This window comes from Caretta caretta, chromosome 9, assembly GCF_965140235.1.
Source record: "Caretta caretta isolate rCarCar2 chromosome 9, rCarCar1.hap1, whole genome shotgun sequence".
Lineage (NCBI taxonomy): Eukaryota > Metazoa > Chordata > Testudines > Cheloniidae > Caretta > Caretta caretta.
The window spans coordinates 66,006,010-66,026,935 of NC_134214.1; positions in this window are offsets into that span (position 1 = coordinate 66,006,010).

Here is a 20,926-nt window from a genome sequence, read left to right on the forward strand (position 1 = left end):
CCAACTGTCAAACTTGTCAGAGTATGCTATTTTTAGTGAAATTACAATTTGGAGTTGGCATGTTGATTCAACACAACTGGAGCCTGCTTCAAGATCAGTGAACATACTTTGATTTATTGCTCTCTTATTCAGGTCAGGAATTGTAATCTCAAGAGCAGTCAATTCATGGATTTTGGCTTACTGGACAGGAGGTGAACATAGCCTTTAGAATTAGAATTGTTTTAGTTCAGGGAAAGGAGAAAATCATAGACAAGGAGTTCACAATGCTTAAGTAGGTATTCACTAATTAGCAATAACTACTGCTGTAACAGACAACACAATAAAGAATCACAGTCCTCTTATTTCTACTGTGCATACTTAATGAAACTGAAATCTGTAGCTGGAGTGCACTCTAAAGTATAAAAATACCTTAAGAGGACATAAAAGGAAGGATTGAAAGATGAGATGAGAAATTTTAAGAGTAAGCCATCCTTTATCTAAATGGCTACTCTTTGAATTAGGCCATTGTCAGTGGGATTCAAACCCCCAAAACAAGCCCAGAACAGCCTGAATTTCAATCTGATAATAGTTATGAAGTTTTGAAGCCAGGGTTAACACCTCTCACCACGTACACCCTCATTTCAAATGTTACTTCTGCCATCTCTGGATTTTGATCAATGATTTACCAGTATTTGGAGCATAAGAAGCATCTATTGTGCTCAGGGAAAGAAAATAGATATATAAATGTGTAAAGCTGAGAAATGTACCAGGTAGTCAACTGGAGATCTCAAAAATCTCAATCTCAAAAACACCTTTAAGTGCCACTTTTTCAACATTAACTAGAGGAAGGAGGTTGGCAGTGGGCTGTATGTTGTTATACAAGGCATACTAAGGCACGTCAGCATCCAGCACTACCAGCAAAATCAACCTTGTTGAAAGCTGCCCTAAAGAGATGTGCAAAAAAGGAAACTTTTCAGAGTTTTTTTCCCCTGTGAACTACAATAATTTGGTGTTGATTAGTGAGACAAGCAGAGCTAAAAAGAATGTGATGATGTTGCAGTGGGGGAGGTTTAGATCGGATATTAGGAAAAACTTTTTCACTAAGAGGGTGGTGAAACACTGGAATGCGTTACCTAGGGAGGTGGTAGAATCTCCTTCCTTAGAGGTTTTTAAGGTCAGGCTTGACAAAGCCCTGGCTGGGATGATTTAACTGGGAATTGGTCCTGCTTCGAGCAGGGGGTTGGACTAGATGACCTTCAGGGGTCCCTTCCAACCCTGATATTCTATGATTCTATGATTCTATGTCGCCGCTAGCCTGACTTTCTGCCTGCCATTCCTTTCAGTCTGACAATGGCTCAGCTTTCAAACTCTAACGTTATGCCAGAACAGGCTCCATAAAACAAACAAATAAAAAAAACCCAACCAAACAAAAAAGGGGAATCTTCAAAAAAAGATTCCCAATGAAAATGTAATAAAACACTGAAAACTCCCACCCCTCTCCTTCTTTTAAGTGCAAACAATTAAGGGCCATTTTGAACACAGTAGCCAGGGGGGAATGACAGAAATCAAACATTTTCAATTCCAGATTAAGTAACATTACTAGAAGAAAAACACACAGAATAAAAAGGATTGGTTCTGCATTGATGAACCATAAGGGACAGAAACCAGTGTTGGCATAACATTTTCATTAACTACAGCAAAAGCAAAACGTACATATCAATGGTACACATCCTTTTCTTGCCTAGGGCTTTGATTAAGTTCCCAAAAAACTGCTCTATGTTCGATAGGTTTTAATGTAACACCACACATTTTTCTGCTGTCATTCAACATGCCAGAGGTGGCAGGAAATATATTTACAGCACACAAAATCTAGACTACGGATTGAAGAGACAGTGTTCTCTCACACATGGGCTATTAAAGTGGCTGTGATTAGGGATTTTTTCTGTTTAATTATGGCTAGGCCTCTGAAAGAACAACCTCAGTTTTGATATAGAATCTCTGTATGCCACATAGATGCTCAGGTGACCCAAAGTGGCCTTTTGTGGCTGGAAGTAGCCACTGGAGACTTGCATAGGGAACTCATCTACAATGTGAAGCTGGCAGAGATGGTGTGGTCACCTCCCGTAGCATATGCTCTCCACTTCTAGGGTAGGATGCACGTAAGCAAGAGAGGGGGGTATGGCAAAACCGAATGGAACCAAGCCTGCCATCCATTAACCGAAGGGATCTTACACCAGCTGAGTAAATTATAGCTGCTCCTTATAGTCTCATTATAGGGAAATACTGTTCTTGTCATGTATACCCAGAGTGATAAATGCTGAGTTTTTAATGGTGCCCTGCTTGTGTGTGCATTTGCATAACGACCTACCTATATTCATTGCTTATAACTGGGGGATAAAAGCTCTCTCTGAGCTGAAATTTGTCTCAGCCTGGAAGAAAATGTTTCTTCGCCTAGTTGAAAAACTGGTTTCCTCCCTGGATAGGGTGGGGCACAAGTATAACTGAGGGCAGAATTTGTCCATAAAACTTCATGCACAGAAGAATGAAACCAGCTTCACATTTTCCCACAATAGGTTTTAGCAGGTCTCACCAGCAAGGTCACTTTCTCACAAAATGAGTCACATCAGAAACTTCAATGTTAATTTAAAAATCTTGGGGCTGCTCTTTCTCCCACTGAAGTTAACATAAACTTTACCACTGACTCCAATGACAGAATGATTGGATCCTTTATTTTCAAATACAGTTTGCAACTGATAAAGCTGATTTCTTACCTTGTGAATTTTCAGGCACTAGGGCTGCTTTCTTTATAATGCTGTAGCTTTAGTAAAATAAGGCTAGTTGTTAATGTGATGTATGAAACACTCAGTTTCAAGCTATGGACACAAAATCTTCAATTATAGAACATGTGATATTGCTCACCACCTACACAAGTAATTAAATCAGTGCAGGTGCACCTCTGGCCAACCCAAAGCCAAAATCTTCTCTGTTGCACACAGAGATTTTTAGTGGTCCAAGAATGACTTTGAGAGTATTTGACTTGTAGGCACACCCTACACACACTCACGCTTCTGTGTCCTGTTAGAATTGACAACAGAGGAGCAAACTGCATCAAAAGCTTTCTGATCTCTTCCCGCAGGGCATTATCAGCACAGCTGCACAATTTTGATGCTGGGTGTCCATACACAGATGGCCAGGCTGGAGGAGAGAGAGCATGCATATTTCTCATTCTGTGCTCTCCTGTAGATTCTGGGAGGTTGGCTGTGATGCTCTAACAGCTGCAGCTTTGCCAGAATCTAGTTATGCATTGTCTGTTCTTTCAGAAGATGAAACAGTAAGAAAAATTGGGAAGATTTGGATATTTGGGGACCTTCCAACATACAGGTAAAAAAAAAAAAAGACTGAATGTTCAAATCTGTTAATTGCGCTTGTGATTGCATCCTTTATTTATCTGACATTTCTGCAAATCAACTAAGTAAACCAGTCTATGTGTTAAGGCAGGTGAGAAAGTTTAGTATTCATTTAGGCTTTTAGGGCCAACCTTTGTTTTCAGACAGATTGCTGTAAAGCTGGAGTAAATTGATTGAAGCCGGTGGATTTACACTGGTGTAAATGGGAGGAGAAATTATCCCTCAGTCTGTTCTTTACAGTTTACAGTTCAACATATAATTCAAACCTCTGACTGAATTTTCAGACAGAATTAAAGCTGCATACCTGCACCATGCTTAGCTCAAAGAAAACGTGTTGACGTAATTGTAGTATTTGACTTCTGTGAAACTCCTTTCCTCCCAAACCAAACATATTATGCCCACAGTACCATTAAAATGCAGCCACTGCTAGGAAGAAAACTAGCAGTCAACTGGTCCACACCAAATAATGTGCAAAAAGTGTATTTATTCAGCTGCAGTTAGGTTCTTATGTTGTGCCCATCACTGTGTACCAGAGCACAGCACCAGGTCACTTAAAGTGCCATGAGATCTTTTATGTCCAGAAAGTGCAGACAGATGTTGAAGGTTCCAGCCAAAAGACTCCCACACAGTAAAGTGCATAGCTCTAAATGTAACAGTCTCAGAAGGATAAAGGGCTGAGTCAACCAAACTAAACTTGAACCTGTGACCCAAAGCAATCTGCATAGTCCAGTACTGATGTTTAGACATCCACACCATCCACTACAAGTTAAGAGCTATCACTAATGTCTAGAAACAAATTTTTTCCATGTACTAAATACCACTTAATCCAAATCAAACTTTCTGAAGGTGCTGAAACATTTAGCTGTTTTGTTTTCCTCTTTATTTTACATTTTTACACTTCTCCCCTGCCAAGATCTGCCTGGGAACAGAACAAAAAGAGCTAAAATACCATGAGAAAGGCAATATTTCCAGAGGAATCAGAAGCAGGAAGCATTAACAGGCTCTCTGAGGAGATCAACATCATGAGACGTCCAGGAAACTTCTAAACACTCAGGAGGCTTAAACGACTTAAGGGAAGTATCTAAATCAAAGCCAAATGTTGAATCTTTTGGAGTCCATCTATCATGAGAATTAGTCACCGTATCACAGATAGTTTAATTCCTGTTTCTCATTTCCATTGATGGCCTCTAGGGCCTGTGCAAAATTCCTAACTCTGGATTTCTCATGCAAACCCTTTGAATACACAGTGGATATAAGGAGAATATTTAAATTATCTTCAGAACGAGACTAATTAACATTGCCAGCAAAAGTGCAACTCATCCTGGAAACAGCAAAATTCTGCACTCTCTTTTCTCTAATTATGATACGCTACATGAAGTCTGCAACTTATTGACTTGTAAAGACCTTCAGTCTAAATAAAATACAAGCTTCAACCCTTCTCTGGGAAGGGTAAGGGAGGCTTTGTGATTTCCATACCCTACCTTTTCCTTTCAGTAGTTCCTCAACTGTAGGTGGGCTAATGGACACCAAACAAACCCATGTGGTTTTGGGTGAAAATCTGGTGAAACTCCATAGTTTTGCTGGGTTTGACACCAAACCAGAAAGAATCACATTATTATTATTATTATCTGTACTTCAGTAGCACCTAGAGACACCATTCAGGGGTTAGGGCTCCATTGTACTATACCAGAAGTGGGCAAACTACGGCTCGTGGGCCACATCTGGCCCACGGGACTGTCCTGCCCGGCCCTTGAGCTCCCAGCCGGGGAGGCTAGTCCCCCGCCCCCGCAGCCTCAGCTTGCTGAGCCACCCGCGCTCTGGCCCACTGCTCGTGCCAGACAGCACAGCAGCATGGCTGGCTCGGCGGCGGAGCTGTGAGCTCATGCTGCTCTGAGTGGCATGGTAAGGCGGCGGGGAGTGGGGCGGGATTGGATAAGGGGCAGATGGTCCCGGGGGAGCAGTCAGGGTATAGGGAGCAGGGGGTAGTTGGACGGGGCGGAGGTTGAGGGGGGCGGTCAGGGTACGGGGACCTGGGAGGGAGGGGTTTGGATTGGAGTGGGAGTCCTGGGGGGCCTGTCAGGGAGCGGAGGTGTGGATAGGGGTTGGGACAGTCAGGGGATGAGGAGCAGGGGGGGTTGGATGGGTTGGGTATTCTGAGGGGGGCAGTCAGGGGGTGGAAAGTGGAAGGGGGCGAGAGGGGGGCAGGCTGTTTTGGGAGTCCCAGCCTTCCCTACCCAGCCCTCCATTCAGTTTTGCAACCCCGATGTGGCCCTCAGACCAAACAGTTTGCGCACCCCTGTACTATACACTGTACACACGCAAAGTCCCTGCCCCAAAGAGCTTTCGCTATGAGTTAATGCATTCATCAAACCTATGAACTCCATGCAAACTGCAAGTACAAATCTCTGTCACCCCCCAATTAAGGTTACACTAGAGATAGGAAAACTTATTTATTTATATTCAAACCCATTTGCTCATAATTGGTTTCAAAGTTTTTCTTGCACTCAAGACGTTTGTGTTCTGATTAGGAGACACCATGTGGGGGCGTAGACAGGGGAACAGGATATATACAACAGCTACTCTCCATATGCATAGCAGGATATAATCAGCAATAGCTGCATGGTAACAATTGGCCAGCATTGATGGTTTTTAGTAGCTTCCACTGTATATAAATCAGCCAAATATGCTAGCCTAGCTTTGGTCTGTATGGGTCCTCCCTTTCAAAAAAAGTATGCAGAGTAACCTTCTCTTTAGACAGAAAATGTTTGGTTTTTTTTTTTTTAATTGAGTAACCTTTTGGGGGTGGGGGAGACAGGGAAACATTACAGGAGAAAATGATTTGTGAACTCCAGCCAAGGCTGTAAACATCCAAAGCAGTTCAGAGGACACACTTCCCTTTCAGGCCCAAGCCTTGCAAAACCTTCAGTTTCCAAAGTTTTACTGCCCTTCATTTGCATGAGTCTTTCTTCCACACAGACCAACTTATTGACTAGCTCCAACCGTCATACTATGGGCACATGCAGTTTTATTATTAATGCAACAATCCCTGCAAATGGATTTTATTTTTTTTAATTTCCAGCATTGCCCATTTCATTATAAATGGTTTAGCTGAACCTATCTGAGCCATTTCTACTGAGCATCACTTAAAACAAAGTAAAGAAAGAAATATTTGCAGTGGTAGTTGATGGGTTTTAGCTGCTCTGTGTTGTAAATACATTGTAAATAATTTGTAAGGTATTCATACATTCCTGTACACTATCTGTAGCAGGCTTATAAATATATTATCAGAACTTTATAAATCACTGATAGCCAACCCTTAAAATAAAGCAGTACTACAGCCTTCTATGCTAAATGCAATCCTTGCAGACCTTTTCATCTGTAGAGGCAGAGCGTTTGGTGAATTCATGGAGTAAGGAGTTTAATGTGGGAAAAACCCTATGACCTCTTCTCACTAGGGACCAGCCTACCATCAAACTCAACCACACTGGGAGAATCTAATTCCAACAGTAGTCTCTCAGTATTATTGCAATATGTTATTTTCTCTGGAGAACGGTACTGCTGGCCAGGCGCCCAGCTCTGAAGGCAGGGCTGCCATCAGCAGCAGTGCAGAAGTAAGAGTGGCAATACCATGCCCACTGAAGGGCTCTACCCACTACTTCCCCCCCCATCATTTTCCTGCCCCTCCTCTTCCCTCCAACCCCAGGTTTGTGCCCTGGGAAGCTGTCCTGCTTGCCCCACCATGGTTATGGCCCTGTAGTTGCACCAAATTGACAAAAAAATTCACAGGCATAACATAATAGTTGAGTGTTTATCATTCCAGCAAATTTTCTTCAACAAATTTAGCTTTTCCAAATTACCACTATTAATGAAGGTCCATTATTACTTTTCTGTGATTTTCCAGGTCTTGTCTGCAACTCAGCCACAATTATTTGAAGATCATCCCACGATTCAAGCAGGGTCTTAATGATCATATATTAGTTTTTTCCCCAGGACCCTTCATTCAGTGCACAGGATGGACACTAGTCTCTAAAGGGGAGCTATTCAATATTTCTTTTTATCCCCGTCATCCAGTATGTGGCCCCAGGCATTATATACTACACACCATTCAGACCCTGCACTGAATGCAGAATTAACTCTCTCGTGGGCTTTTCTATGTTGCTTTCAGTGTAGTGTCCGAGTTCTTAATGGTTATTTTCTTCACAAAACCTCTGTGGAGTGATGTGATATTATCATCCCAATATTACACTGGGGAATGAAGGAAGAGAGATTAATGTCAAAAGTGTCAACTAATTTTGGGTTCCCCATCTGAGAAGTTTAGAGCCGGATCTTTTCAGAATATGTAGCATTTTATGGCACTCTTAGGACGTGCCAACTGGGTGCAGCCGGGACAGTGGAATCTTCAGGTAAGCAGTGCCTGTTAAAGTACTCAAGCCCCACTCACACCTCTGCCCCCACAGCATTAGAGCACGTTTTGAGGGCATGGCCATAAAGGGGGCGAGGCACCCATTGCATCTCACTTCCTTCTACCTCTAAAGCAGAATACCAAGTAACACTGAAATTCGGGCTCTGCAGGAGTGGAGAAGGCAGGCAGAGACTGCAAATATGCAAGTCCATCTCAGAGAATTCCAGTTACAGGTAAGTAACCTTCATTTCTTCTTCGAGTGTCCTCTGCATACTCCCAGTCTTGCAATAGCTTGGCAAGCAGTACCATAAATTGTAAGGAGGGAGTAGAGTCCTAATTAAACAATGACTGGAGCACCACTCTGCCACACTGTATATCAGACCTGGATGCCAGAACCAGTGCATCATGTTTTGTAAAAGTGTGAACTGAACTCCATATAGCAGCAGCCTTGAACACTTCAATAAGGGGAATATGTTTACAGTGTGCTACTGATGAAGCAACTGTTCTAGTAGAATGGGCTGCAAGAGGAATAGGAGGAGAGTATGTGTTATGGACCAGGATATAGGCAGTCTGGCCTAGTAGTTGGAGCAAGAATCATGTCTAATGGGCAGAGCAGGGGTCCAGATTGGGGAACAAAGCCAAGGGTCCCCAGAACCAGAGTCAACTGCCAATTATTGGAGCCAGGGATCAAGCCAGAGGCAGAACCAGGAGTCAAAGCTAAGGGTCAGAGCCAAGATCAGATCCCAAATGCCAGAGCCAATGGTCAAACCAGAGGCAGGGTCAGAGCCAGGACCAGCCACTGGTGGCAAGGCGTAAGGGCAGGGAATGGAGGTAAGGCAAGGATCAAGCACAGAATAGGGGCATGATGGAAATGTAAGTGAAGGCAGGTGTCAGGCAGGAGGCAAGCAGGAATCAGGTTTGGGTGCAGGAGACAGGTGCAAGCAGGGCCCAATAGAGCCACAACAGGAAATCACCTTGTTGCTCAGACAAACTTCCTGTGCCTCCTTCTGACTTAAATACCATGGTTGAACCAATCAGTGGAGCCAGATGATCCTCCAATCAGAGCTCCTGTGGGTGGAGCCTTGGCTGAGGTTATAGTCATACTAGCTTCTCAGCCTTAGTTTCAGCAGAAACTGGGTAGAGGCCACGATGTAGCAGCTGTCCAGGGACTCCCAGCTCTGGGTTCAAGACCTTGCATATTACAAAGTGGCACTCTTCAATAGAGAGTCTAAACATATATAAACAGGGACTATGCTGAAATAGCCTGACAGTTAAAGGTAATAGCACCTGAAGATGTGAGTTCTGTCCATGTAATAGAAGAGAGTTCTCTTTGCATTTAAGGAACATAACCTAGATTTCCCTTTGTTTGCATGAGGTTTTGGGAAAAATAAAGGTAAATTAATCCTTTTATTTGCATGAAACTGAAATCATTTTAAGAAGGAAGTTAGGGTGTGGTCTAACCACCACTTTATCTTTATGAAAAGTACCAAGCAGGGGTGAGGGGTGTCCGTCACCAATACATGGGGTTCACTAACTCTAGGTGTAATATGAAAGTTTTCTTCAAAGAAAGATGAAACAAGGAGCAGCTCCGTAGAGGTTCAAATGGGAGAAGACATAAATTGCATTAGAATTAAATTCAAATTCTATGGAGAGACTGGGTTCTGTACTAAGGAATGCAGATTTCATAAGCCCTCTTTAAAAGGTTTTCACCAATTTGTGCAAGAAAATGGACTGTGATGGAGGAGAGAGACAAGCCCATTGTTTAAAGTGTAACAAATATTCTAACAAATTGTATAGGACTGACACTGGGTCAACATTCTTAACAGTTGCCCAAATAAATCTTTTCCATTTAAAGTTTTAACTTTTTCTTATAGATGGGGCTGAGCATTACCTAGAATTTGCTACACCTTGAGGGAGCAGAATTTTTCTGAATATATCAAAATCCTATTGTCCAAGCTATCAGATGTAATGACTGAAGGCCTGGGTGGAAGACGCTCCCTTTCTGTTGGGACAGTAAGTCCTTTAATAATGGGAGCATCTTTTATTTGCCATTGGCTAAATGGAGTAACTCGGTGCACCTCTGTTGCATACTGTCCAACTAGGTTTGAAGTTCTTTAATAGCCAGTTTTGAAGTAGTCTCATTCTTAGCCAGGCATATGGAGTCATGCTGTGGATGCCATAAGGCCTAATAACATCAGAAAATATATTACCCTCTGAGAGGGGTGTTGAAGCAGCCTCTATATGGTGGTGATTAGTTTCTCTTCTGGAAGGAAAGCCCTTTTCCTTTATGGCATCAAGGATCACCCCAATGGAGGGAATCCTTCATGATGACAACAGAAGGAACTTTGTTTATGAGAAGACCTAGGGTTCCAAACAAAGAACAGGTCACCTGAATAGTTTTCTCTAATTGTTCTTTGGACTGGGCCTTCAGCAGCCAATCATCTAAGTATGGAAAAACAAAAATCCCTCGCCTCCTCAGATGAGCTGCTATGGGTATTTGGTAAAAACCCTAGGCATAGTGGAGAGGACAAAGGGTAAGACTCTATACTGGAAATGGTCTGAAACAAGGATAACAAGTAAATATTTGCAGTGTTATGGTTTTATGGGACTATGGAAATATGGAAATACACATCTTTGAGACTGACAGCAGCAAACCAATCCAGATTAGACAGAGGGATTAAATCAGAACCAGAATTAGCATTCTGAAATTTCCTGATGTATCTGTTTAATGCTCTGAGATCTAGAATTGGTCTGAGACCTCCATTCTTTTTCAGGATTAGAAAGTAATGGGAGTTAGAACCCTTTGTTTCTAGAAATTAATAGTACTTCTTCTATAGTCCCTGCATGCAGTAGAGTTTATACTTTTGCCCTTAATAACCTCTCATAGGAAGGGTCCCTGAAAAGGGAGAGGAAGGGTGGTTTGCATAGAGGAAGGGATTTCACTTGGGTAGTAGAACCTCCCTTTACTGTGTCTAAAACCCTTCTGTCTGAACTGATAGTTGTCCATTCATCACAGAATTGGGACAGACAGACAGTCTCAAACAATGTGGGTTGTATTTTCTGAAATTGGTTCTAAGCTCTCTATCATCACATCAAATCTGCAGCCTGACATTAGGCAGGGAGGATGTGGCTGGGGAATTCTTTGTCCTCACCCCGGGCTTGTAGGATTTCTTCTTCCTTGGTGTTGCTGTTGATAGTATGACTATCTTTCTAAGTATAGTAAAACAAAGAGAAAGAATGTGGAAAGTATTGCCTGTGATACATGAACACAGGCAAAGGTGGTTTCCTTCGATAAGTAGGCAATAATCCCAGAGATCTAAGTTGCCACAGAGAGAGAGTCTCCTTCATCTTTCCAAATACCTCATCAGTTTTTGCATTCAATAGTCCATCCCCTTCAACGGATAGATCCTCTATTTTAAATCTTGTTCCAATAGGAATAGAAGATGATTGTAGCCATGCATACCTATGGAGAACTATTGCCAATGCCATAATCTTGAGGCAATAATCGGAGATATCAAATGATGCCCTGAGAGCATACTTAACCTCTTTTTGGCCTTCTTTGATAAGAGCTCTTAACTTTCTCTTATCCTCTGGAGATTTTTGGTGAAGATTAATATCTTCTCCCACAGTTGAAACCGATGCCTGGCCATAACTGCTTGATAATTGACCACATGCATGTTTAAGGAAGCTAAAAAAAAACAATTTTCTTCCTATAGAGTCCAACTTTTTTCTCTCTTAGAGAAAACATTGAAGACCTTACCTAGATCTTTGAAGTGTTGCTACTATAACAAGAGAGTTAGGCTGAAGGTGTACATGAAAACAAGAGAATCCCTCATGGGCAATCTGATATAATTGATCAACATTTTTAAAAATTGATTGGCATGACAGTTTTGACCAGAGGGGATTTGCTGGTTGCCAGAGCCCTTGTCACATAGACAACAAGGCCTTACGCTTTGCAGTATAACCCCAAATGTCAAAAACTTGATGTGTGGCTTCTTCCAAAGCCACTAATGGTATTTTTAAAGATACCTTCCTATACAATAGCTTATGACATTGTCATCTCCTCCGGAGGACATGATTCAGTGTGGGAGTAAGCTGCAGCGTTATTTGGATATGAGCCACTTTCCAGTTCCAACTTCCATGACTTGTTACAAATCATCCTGGAAAGATTCCTCCTCTCCTCAAACAGTGTCTTGCACCCAGGAAGGGAAACGTCTACTGGCTTTTGGAGCCAGACACCTCAGATCTGGATGCCTCAGATGTTAGAATCATAGAATATCAGAGTTGGAAGGGACCTCTGGAGGTCATCTAGTCCAAACCCCTGCCCAGAGCACGGCCAATCCCCAACTAAATCATCCCAGCCAGGGCTTTGTCAAGCCTGACCTTGAAAATTTTTAAGGAAGGGGATTCCACCACCTCCCTAAGTAACGCATTCCAGTGTTTCACCACCCTCCTAGTGAAAAAGTTTTTCCTAATATCCAACCTAAATCTCCCCCAGTGCAACTTGAGACTATTACTCCTTGTCATGTCATCTGCTATCACTGAGAATAGTCTAGATCCATCCTCTTTGGATCCACCTTTCAGGTAGTTAAAAGCAGCTATCAAATCCCCCCTCATTCTTCTCTTCTGTAGACTAAACAATCCCAGTTCCCTCAGCCTCTCCTCATAAGTCATATGTTCCAGACCCCTAATCATTTTTGTTGCCCTTCGCTGGACTCTCCAATTTTTCCACATCCTTCCTGTAGTGTGGGGCCCAAAAATGGACACAGTACTCCAGATGAGGTCTCACCAATGTCGAACAGAGGGGAACGATCACATGCCTTGATCTGCTGGCAATGCCCCTACTTATACATCCCAAAATGCCATTGGCCTTCTTGGCAACAAGGGCACACTGTTGACTCATATCCAGCTTCTTGTCCACTGTCACCCCAAGGTCCTTCTCTGCAGAACTGCTGCCTAGCCATTCGGTCCCTAGTCTGTAGTGGTGCATTGGATTCTTCCGTCCTAGGTGCAGGACTCTGAACCTCATCCGATTTCTTTTGGCCCAATCCTCCAATTTGTGTAGGTCCCTCTGTATCCTATCCCTACCCTCCAGCGTATCTACCACTCCTCCCAGTTTAGTGTCATCTGCAAACTTGCTGAGGGTGCAATCCACACCATCCTCCAGATCATTAATGAAGATATTGAACAAAACCGGCCCCAGGACCGACCCTTGGGGGACTCCGCTAGATACCAGCTGCCAACTAGACATGGAGCCATTGATCACTACCCGTTGAGCCCGACAATCTAGCCAACTTTCTACTCACCTTGTAGTGCATCCATCCAGACCATACTTCTTTAACTTGCTGACAAGAATACTGTAGGAGACCGTGTCAAAAGCTTTGCTAAAGTCAAGGAATAACACGTCCACTGCTTTCCCTTCATCCACAGAACCAGTTATCTCGTCATAGAAGGCAATTAGATTAGTCAGGCATGACTTTCCCTTGGTGAATCCATGCTGATTGTTCCTGATCACTTTCCTCTCATCTAAGCGCTTCAGAATTGATTCCTTGAGGACCTGCTCCATGATTTTTCTGGGGACTGAGGTGAGGCTGACTGGCCTGTAGTTCCCAGGATCCTCCTTCTTCCCTTTTTAAAAGATTGGCACTACATTAGCCTTTGTCCAGTCTTCCGGGACTTCCCCCGATCACCATGAGTTTTCAGAGATAATGGGCAATGGCTCTGCAATCACATCCGCCAATTCCTTTAGCACTCTCGGATGCAACGCATCCAGCCCCATGGACTTGTGTACGTCCAGCTTTTCTAAATAGTCCCGAACCACTTCTTTCTTCACAGAGGGCTGGCCACCTCCTCCCCATGCTGTGCTGCCCAGTGCAGTAGTCTGGGAGCTGACCTTGTTCGTGAAGACAGAGGCCAAAAAAGCATTGAGTACATTAGCTTTTTCCACATCCTCTGTCACTAGGTTGCCTCCCTCATTCAGTAAGGGGCCCACACTTTCCTTGGCTTTCTTCTTGTTGCCAACATACCTGAAGAAACCCTTCTTGTTACTCTTAACATCTCTCGCTAGCTGCAACTCCAGGTGTGATTTAGCCTTCCTGATTTCACTCCTACATGTCCGAGCAATATTTTTATACTCATCCCTGGTTGTTTGTCCAATCTTCCACTTCTTGTAAGCTTCTTTTTTGTATTTAAGAGCAGTAAGGAATTCACTGTTAAACCAAGCTGGTCGCCTGCCATATTTACTATTCTTTCTACACAGCGGGATGGTTTGCCCCTGTAACCACAATAAGGATTCTTTAAAATACAGCCAGCTCTCCTGGACCCCTTTCTCCCTCATGTTATTCTCCCAGGGGGTCCTGCCCATCAGTTCCCGGAGGGAATCAAAGTCTGCTTTTCTGAAGTCCAGGGTCCATATTCTGCTGCTCTCCTTTCTTCCTTGTGTCAGGATCCTGAACTCAACCATCTCATGGTTGCTGTCTCCCAGGTTCCCAGCATGTTCCAGTGGAAGATGTTCCGGCACTGGAGAGTCTGATTTTCTAGTATGATATTGCCAAGTAGCGTTTGAGCTATATGGCCAGGGCATCCAAGGTGACATTGGTCAGTCTTGCCAAGTTACCCCAGTTTGGCATCATATCACTTGCTTGATACATAGGATGTCCAGGAGTGTTAATTCAAGGAGGAGGATTCTGTTTAGGAGCCTTTGATAGGAGTGCTGGATCCAACTCAACATCTGATTGTAGATCAGATATTGGATCTAATACAGAAACAATCAGAGAGATAACTAAGGTAGGGATCTGAAATATGGAGAGTGGTGATACAGTCTTTCTTGGTGAGCCAGTTGGAGTTTTATGTGGTGGGGATATGGACTCTGGAGATTTTCCCTGCTCAGCATCCCATCTCAGTCTCTTGTCAGGAGAGCAATGTGATATAGCTGGATCTGTTAGGACATGCAGATCTGGATGAATTTGCACTGTAAGTGTAATAGTATGTGGTTGAGCTGTCATGGTCAGATCTGATGGTCTTTTCTTCAGGTCTGTACCTTGGAGCAATCCTAGGGTCTTAAATACTTGGGTCTTGGATCTGCATAATGAGAATGGTCTGAAGAACTGCCTGAGATGTCCTTCAATTTAGCCTCTCTTTTCCTCAGAACTGACACAGTTGTTTCCAGTAAGTCTTTCAGCTCATTGCGTGTCTGTCCACTACTGGTTCCAGTGGAGACTAAGATTTGGAGCTGGATCAAAGGACTTGGCTACCAGAATCTTAGTTAACTTGAAATTGGAGCTTGGTGCCAAAAACAAAGACTTCACTGTCAACATTTTCTTGGATCCAAACACATTCAGAGCCATTCTCCTATTCTTGTTCTCCAATATTTGCTGAGCCAAGGGTTTTTGAAATAGCTCACAAAAGACTGGATTGTTAAATCTTCTGTGCTGAATCCTCACTGCCCCGCTCTGCACACAATTTGCCTAAGTGTACTGCTTAGCAACACATGCTAATATACTGCTACCTGATACTGGGAACTCACAGGGCAGGCCTTACCATGAGGTGAACTGAGGCGGCCACCTCAGGTGTCAGACGGGGGGGGGGGGGGGGAGAGGGGAGGGAGGACCACTAGAACCCAAAGTGTAGAAAATTGTGTCTGCTGCTGGTGCATATGTATTCTCTCTGCTCTAGTTGCACAGAGATGGTGAGATGCTGTGCTGGAGGAAGGAGGGCACAAGAGACATAACAGGCAGGCAGGAGAAAAGGTGAGAGGGAATAACAGAAAGCAGCAGGAGCAGCAGGGAGAGAGAGGAGGAGGAGCCTCTTATGTACCTCTCTAGCACCCCCAGGAGCCTGGACTGATTAACACCAGCTTCTTGGGGAGCTTCCTGTTTCCTGCTGCTTCCCTGGACCCACTTGAGAACAGGCAGTCAACTGAAGTAGTAGGAGCCAGTTAGTCCCTTAAGACGCTGATATCTTCCCTCCCTCAGGCCCTGCTACCAGCCTGCTTGTTTGTCCCCGTCAACTGAGTGTTGAGAGCCACTATAGCTGGCACAGAACAGCAGTCATGAGTGAAAGAAGAAAATGCCCCTCTGGGGCAGCATTCAGAAAAAGAAAGCAAGCAAAGGAAGCTTTTCTATCTAAACAGGAAGGAGCTCTCCTGAGATACATAGACACAGATGTTAACTCTGAGCCTTCTGGCCCCAGTGAGGATGGGAGTGGTGAGGAGATGCCTGATCTTCCAGTTAGTCAGAGTGCAGGTGACCTGGCAGCTACTGCAGCATCCATATCTCCATCTCAAATAGATGTAACCATGCACATTCCTGAGGCAAAGTGTAGATCAGAGAAGAGTGTGGTGGAAGTGCAAGAAACAGCTGCTGCTGAGTTTAGTTCCTTAAGTCTAGATGATCCAGGACTGTGAACCCACTTGAGCAGTTCCTTGTACTGCATAGGCCACAGCAAGTGAAAAACTTCATGTTCCCCAAAGACAATGAAAATAGAAGCTTCCATCCAACACATTACTGGCATGAAATCCCAAATGGTGACAAAGTGGAGAGGCCATGGCTTATGTACTGAAAAACCCAGAATGCTGCATACTGTTTTTGTTACAAACTCTTCCAGTCTAATGTTCCAGCCACCTTGGGTTCTACAGGAACAAAGGACAGGAAAAATCTGACTATACATCTGACATTCCATGAGAAGGCAGCAAATCACCAGAGAGCGCTCTATAGGTGGAAAGAACTTGAGATGAAACTAAGGTTAAAGGCCACCATAGATGATCAGCATCAAGAGAAGATTGCATCAGAGTCTCTTTACTGGGAAAATGTTCTGAAAAGGCTCATTGCTATTGTGAGAATGCTTGCTACCCAAAACCTAGCACTGCGTAGCACTTCCGATCAGCTGTATGTGCCAAACAATGGAAACTTCTTTAAAATTGTCAAGCTGATGGCTGAGATTGATGCTGTACTCCAGGAGCATCTAAGAAGAGTCACCACCCAAGAAATGTACACACACCACTACCTTGGAAAAACAATTCAAAATGAGATCATACAGTTACTGGCAACAAAAGTCAAACAGAAGACTGTGGCAGATCTGAAGTCAGCAAGATATTACTCTGTTATTCTGACATCAGCCACATGGAACAAATTACTTTAATGGTGCTTTTTGTAACAGAACCTAGTGAAAATGTCCCTGCAATGGTGACCGTCAGAGAGCATTTTCAGAATGTATGGACATTGATGATACTACAGGAGCTGGTATGACAAATGTGCTTCTTAAAAAGCTGGAAGATATGGGAATTGCGATAGCTGACATGAGAGGTCAGGGCTACGATAATGGTGCCAACATGAGAGGAAAGAACAGAGGAGTGCAGATCACGGATCCGAGAGTTAAACTCTTGAGCTTTTTTTATCCCATGCAGTTCTCATTCATTGAACTTGGTGGTCAGTGATGCAGCATCAGCTTCTAGTGAGGCTACTGAATTTTTTAATGTAATTCAAAGCATGTATGTATTTTTCTCTGCATCAACTCATCGATGGCAAATTTTGAAGCAACATCTGGGATCATCCTCTCTGACACTGAAACCACTGAGTGCCACATGATGGGAAAGTTGAGTGGAGGCGATAAAGCCTATCAAACACCAAATCCAAGCTGAAGTTAATAAAAACACATCTACGCTCCACAATAACACAGGAGATGCTGGTCAGCCTTGCAACCATCTCAATAGAGCATGAGCTGGCCCAGACTGTGGACCTTCAGGAAGCAGTTCAAATCTTTGCAACCAAGAAGGCCCGGAAAGCACCACTAAAAAAAGGCCAGTGTTTACTATGCAGAGAAGAAAAGTTACATTTGCTGTTCTGGTGTTTGAAAGTTAAGTGTTCTTTAACATTTTTGAACAAGGCATTTTAAGTTGTTAGTTCTCCTTTATTGGTGTAGGTAACAGAGCAGTACCATGAGAGGAGTAGAACAGGAAGAAGGCAGAATTGAGACCGTTCAAAGTTTTGGTCCAAGCGAGGGGTCATGGGGGCGTCATTTGAGCTCCCCGCCTCAGGTGTCAAAATGTTTTGGGCAGGCCCTGGGAACTCAGTCACTCAGGATCTCTAGGCAGAGAAATGCTTATAACTTCATGTGGTGTGACTGTGTCTCTGCTTTGTCCCTCCTGCTAAGGGAGAGAGAGCTCTCCTTAAAATTCATGAATGTGTCCTAAGGGTGTAACTGGGGAGAATGTCAACAGGATCCAGCAATATGGACCTCCCTAGCAAAACATTTCTGTGGACAGTAAAGATTCCATATGCAACAGATTTGTCTCGCCTTTCAAACAGCTCTATATTATTTTCATATATACACACACACACACACACACCTAAAAGACAGAGGAGCTCATCAGCTCTGTGGCCCAGGAAAAGCTAGGTAGAACATGTAAGATGGGTGAATTACTGAATGTGGCAGCAGCACATCAAAATTCCAGAAACAAAATTGCCATCAAATAGTTTCATTACAATAGAGTGTCTAATTTCGCTGTCCACATTGAAGAATGGAATAAATGCTCAACATTTCAGCTTCTTCCTCTGACTCGTGAAGTTTGTAACATGAAACAGCACTTAGCAGATATATCCTGTAGAATTGTTCAAAGTGCTTCAGAAACAATCAGTCACTACAACACTCCTTGGGAGTGTTTAGTAAATATGATTACCCCAATTTTACAGAAGAGGAAACTGAGGCACAAAGTGGTGCCAAGAACTACATTTTCAAAAGCTGGAAGGCACACAAATATCTAAAGCATGGAGATCAGATTGGATTTTTAACTGGAGAGGCCATGTGCAAAATCTGTGCAAGCACGGAATGGGTGAGGCAAATGGGTTGCGCCTTGTGGGTATCACTTGTGGGGAAGCTTCCATGACCTGCTGTTGGTATTGAAAGGAACCCATCCAGGCTGACAAGCATATGTAGGCTAGTCATAGGTCAGACAGATGTAAACCAGATGTCCAGGAAGTTGTGTCCTATCCGGTTCCCATTAACCAATGGGCAAGCCATTATAGTTCAAAAGTCAATAACAGAGGCACATTGATGTATAAATTATTTATTTAAATTGCTTATGGCTATTCATCAATATGGTGTCTAAAGCATGAAGATTCACTCTATTTATGGCCACCAGCTGAGCTAGCCATGACTGTCCTTCACTTTGGCTGTGTCCTTTAGCCAGCCAGATTGTCCTTTATACACACAAAGATGCCCCTTTCCATCTTTTCTGGATCTCCAAAGTCAAGTGATTGCTAGCCATTTACTGCCTTCCACATCCTTTCCTTCTGAGGGCCATATGTGTCCTGGCCTGGCCTCATGTCTTCCTCAATGGGGCAGTTCACCTGCCTCGTCATGAAATTAAGCTTTGTTTTAGAACTGCTACCCACAGGACTGCCTGAACTAACACCATCATCACCAGGAGCACAAGAAGTCACCCTCACAGGTATGACCATCACAGGATGTTGCAGCAGCCAGTCATACTTTGTACAGGTTACTTTTTGCACCTGTTAATGTGCATCTTATTAGTAATAATGGATGTTAACAACATAGGGTGCACCTGCATAGCTCTAGCTGGTCAGATTCTTTGACACCCAAGTTTTGAAAATTTGCCTATCAAGTGGTTAAGCTGTTGCATGGGTCTAACTCCTCAGCCCCCACAGACAGGCATTAAGCCTATAGGCAAGTGAAGACTTGACTGCCTAGTAAAGAATGTCCGTTCTCAGAGGGGACAAACAGTGAGTTTGCCCCAAAATTATTCCCTGTACCTTCCCTATAAATATTACAACACTCTCTGCTTTAGCCGAGATAAGTGCATATCCTCCAACTGGCCCTTCTCTCCTCTCCAGCTAAAGGAAATGGTAGCAAGTGAGTCAGAGACTCACTGTGCAAAGAAAAAACTGGGGGGCTGGAATAGCACATAGAATCTCATTCCTATCTTAACAGAGCCTTGGTGGCCTTTCAACAGCAGTGCCATTCGGCCGTTTCACTGTTCTGCTCTGTGTTTCTGAGCATGTGAATTACCATGGGAAATCAGAGTTAGATCAATTCAGAGGTTGGGATCCGAAAAATGGGTTCCAGTGAAAGCAGAAGTAGCATGCCACACTCTTTCCCGTTGACTACAGCAGTCAGTTGAGGTGACCTTAAAATGGCACTTGTGATCAGCAAAGTTGAGAGAAGCTATTGAGCCACAGGTATTTATTGCTATTTGGGAGAAGTGGGGGGGACACAAAAATATCAAATCTATTCATTGTTAAAGAACCACTATGTATCAGGCACCAATGGCCTGTTACATGTATTGCTCATTACAGGGAATTGCCAGAGGCCATGGCACGAGTTTCAATATGTTTACCTAGGTCCAATTTGATGTTGCCAGGGAGGCAAATTGGGCATCTAAAATGAGTATTGCTGCCCAAACACTTTAGCCTGACACAGCTCTGTTCAAATTTGAGCTGGATTTGGCACAAAAAGTGCATCTCTGAAAATAGACACACCGTCCTGTGTACAGAGAAGAGTGCATGCCTATAGCGCTCCACCACAGTCTGTACAGCTGATGCTCTGGAAACTTGGATCTCAAATTCCTTACCAAAAAGCACAGTGGGAGATGGTGCCAGAGGTAGAATTAAAATGTAGGCAATTAGCTTGGAATTATCAGTGAGTCATTTCTGATTTTTTTCAGTGAGTATAAAAATAATTTAATCATTTGCTTTTCCTATCTTAGGCCATGGATGTACTGTCTTCATTCTGTTACTTCAACACCTCCTTATTCTGTTGACATGAAGTTTATGTTTTAAGGGAAGTTTATGGCTCTAAAGCCTAGTTACCCTATTCATTTTTTTTTCACTAGTGGATCCCAAAAGAAAAGAAATCTTTACTACTGAATACCATAGCATTTCGGCTGAAGTGGCTTGCTACTAGTACTTTACTTAGGCTATGTCTACACTAGAGACCTTACAGTGCTGCTATAAGGTTTCCCGTATAGCCACTCTATGCTGACGGGAGACGGCTCTCCCGTTGGCATAATTAAACCTCCCCCAACAAGTGGCAGTAGTTATGTTGGTGGGAGAACGTCTGCCACTGACAACACTGTCCACACCAGCGCTTCTGTCAGTGAAACTTATGTCAGTCAAGGGGGTGT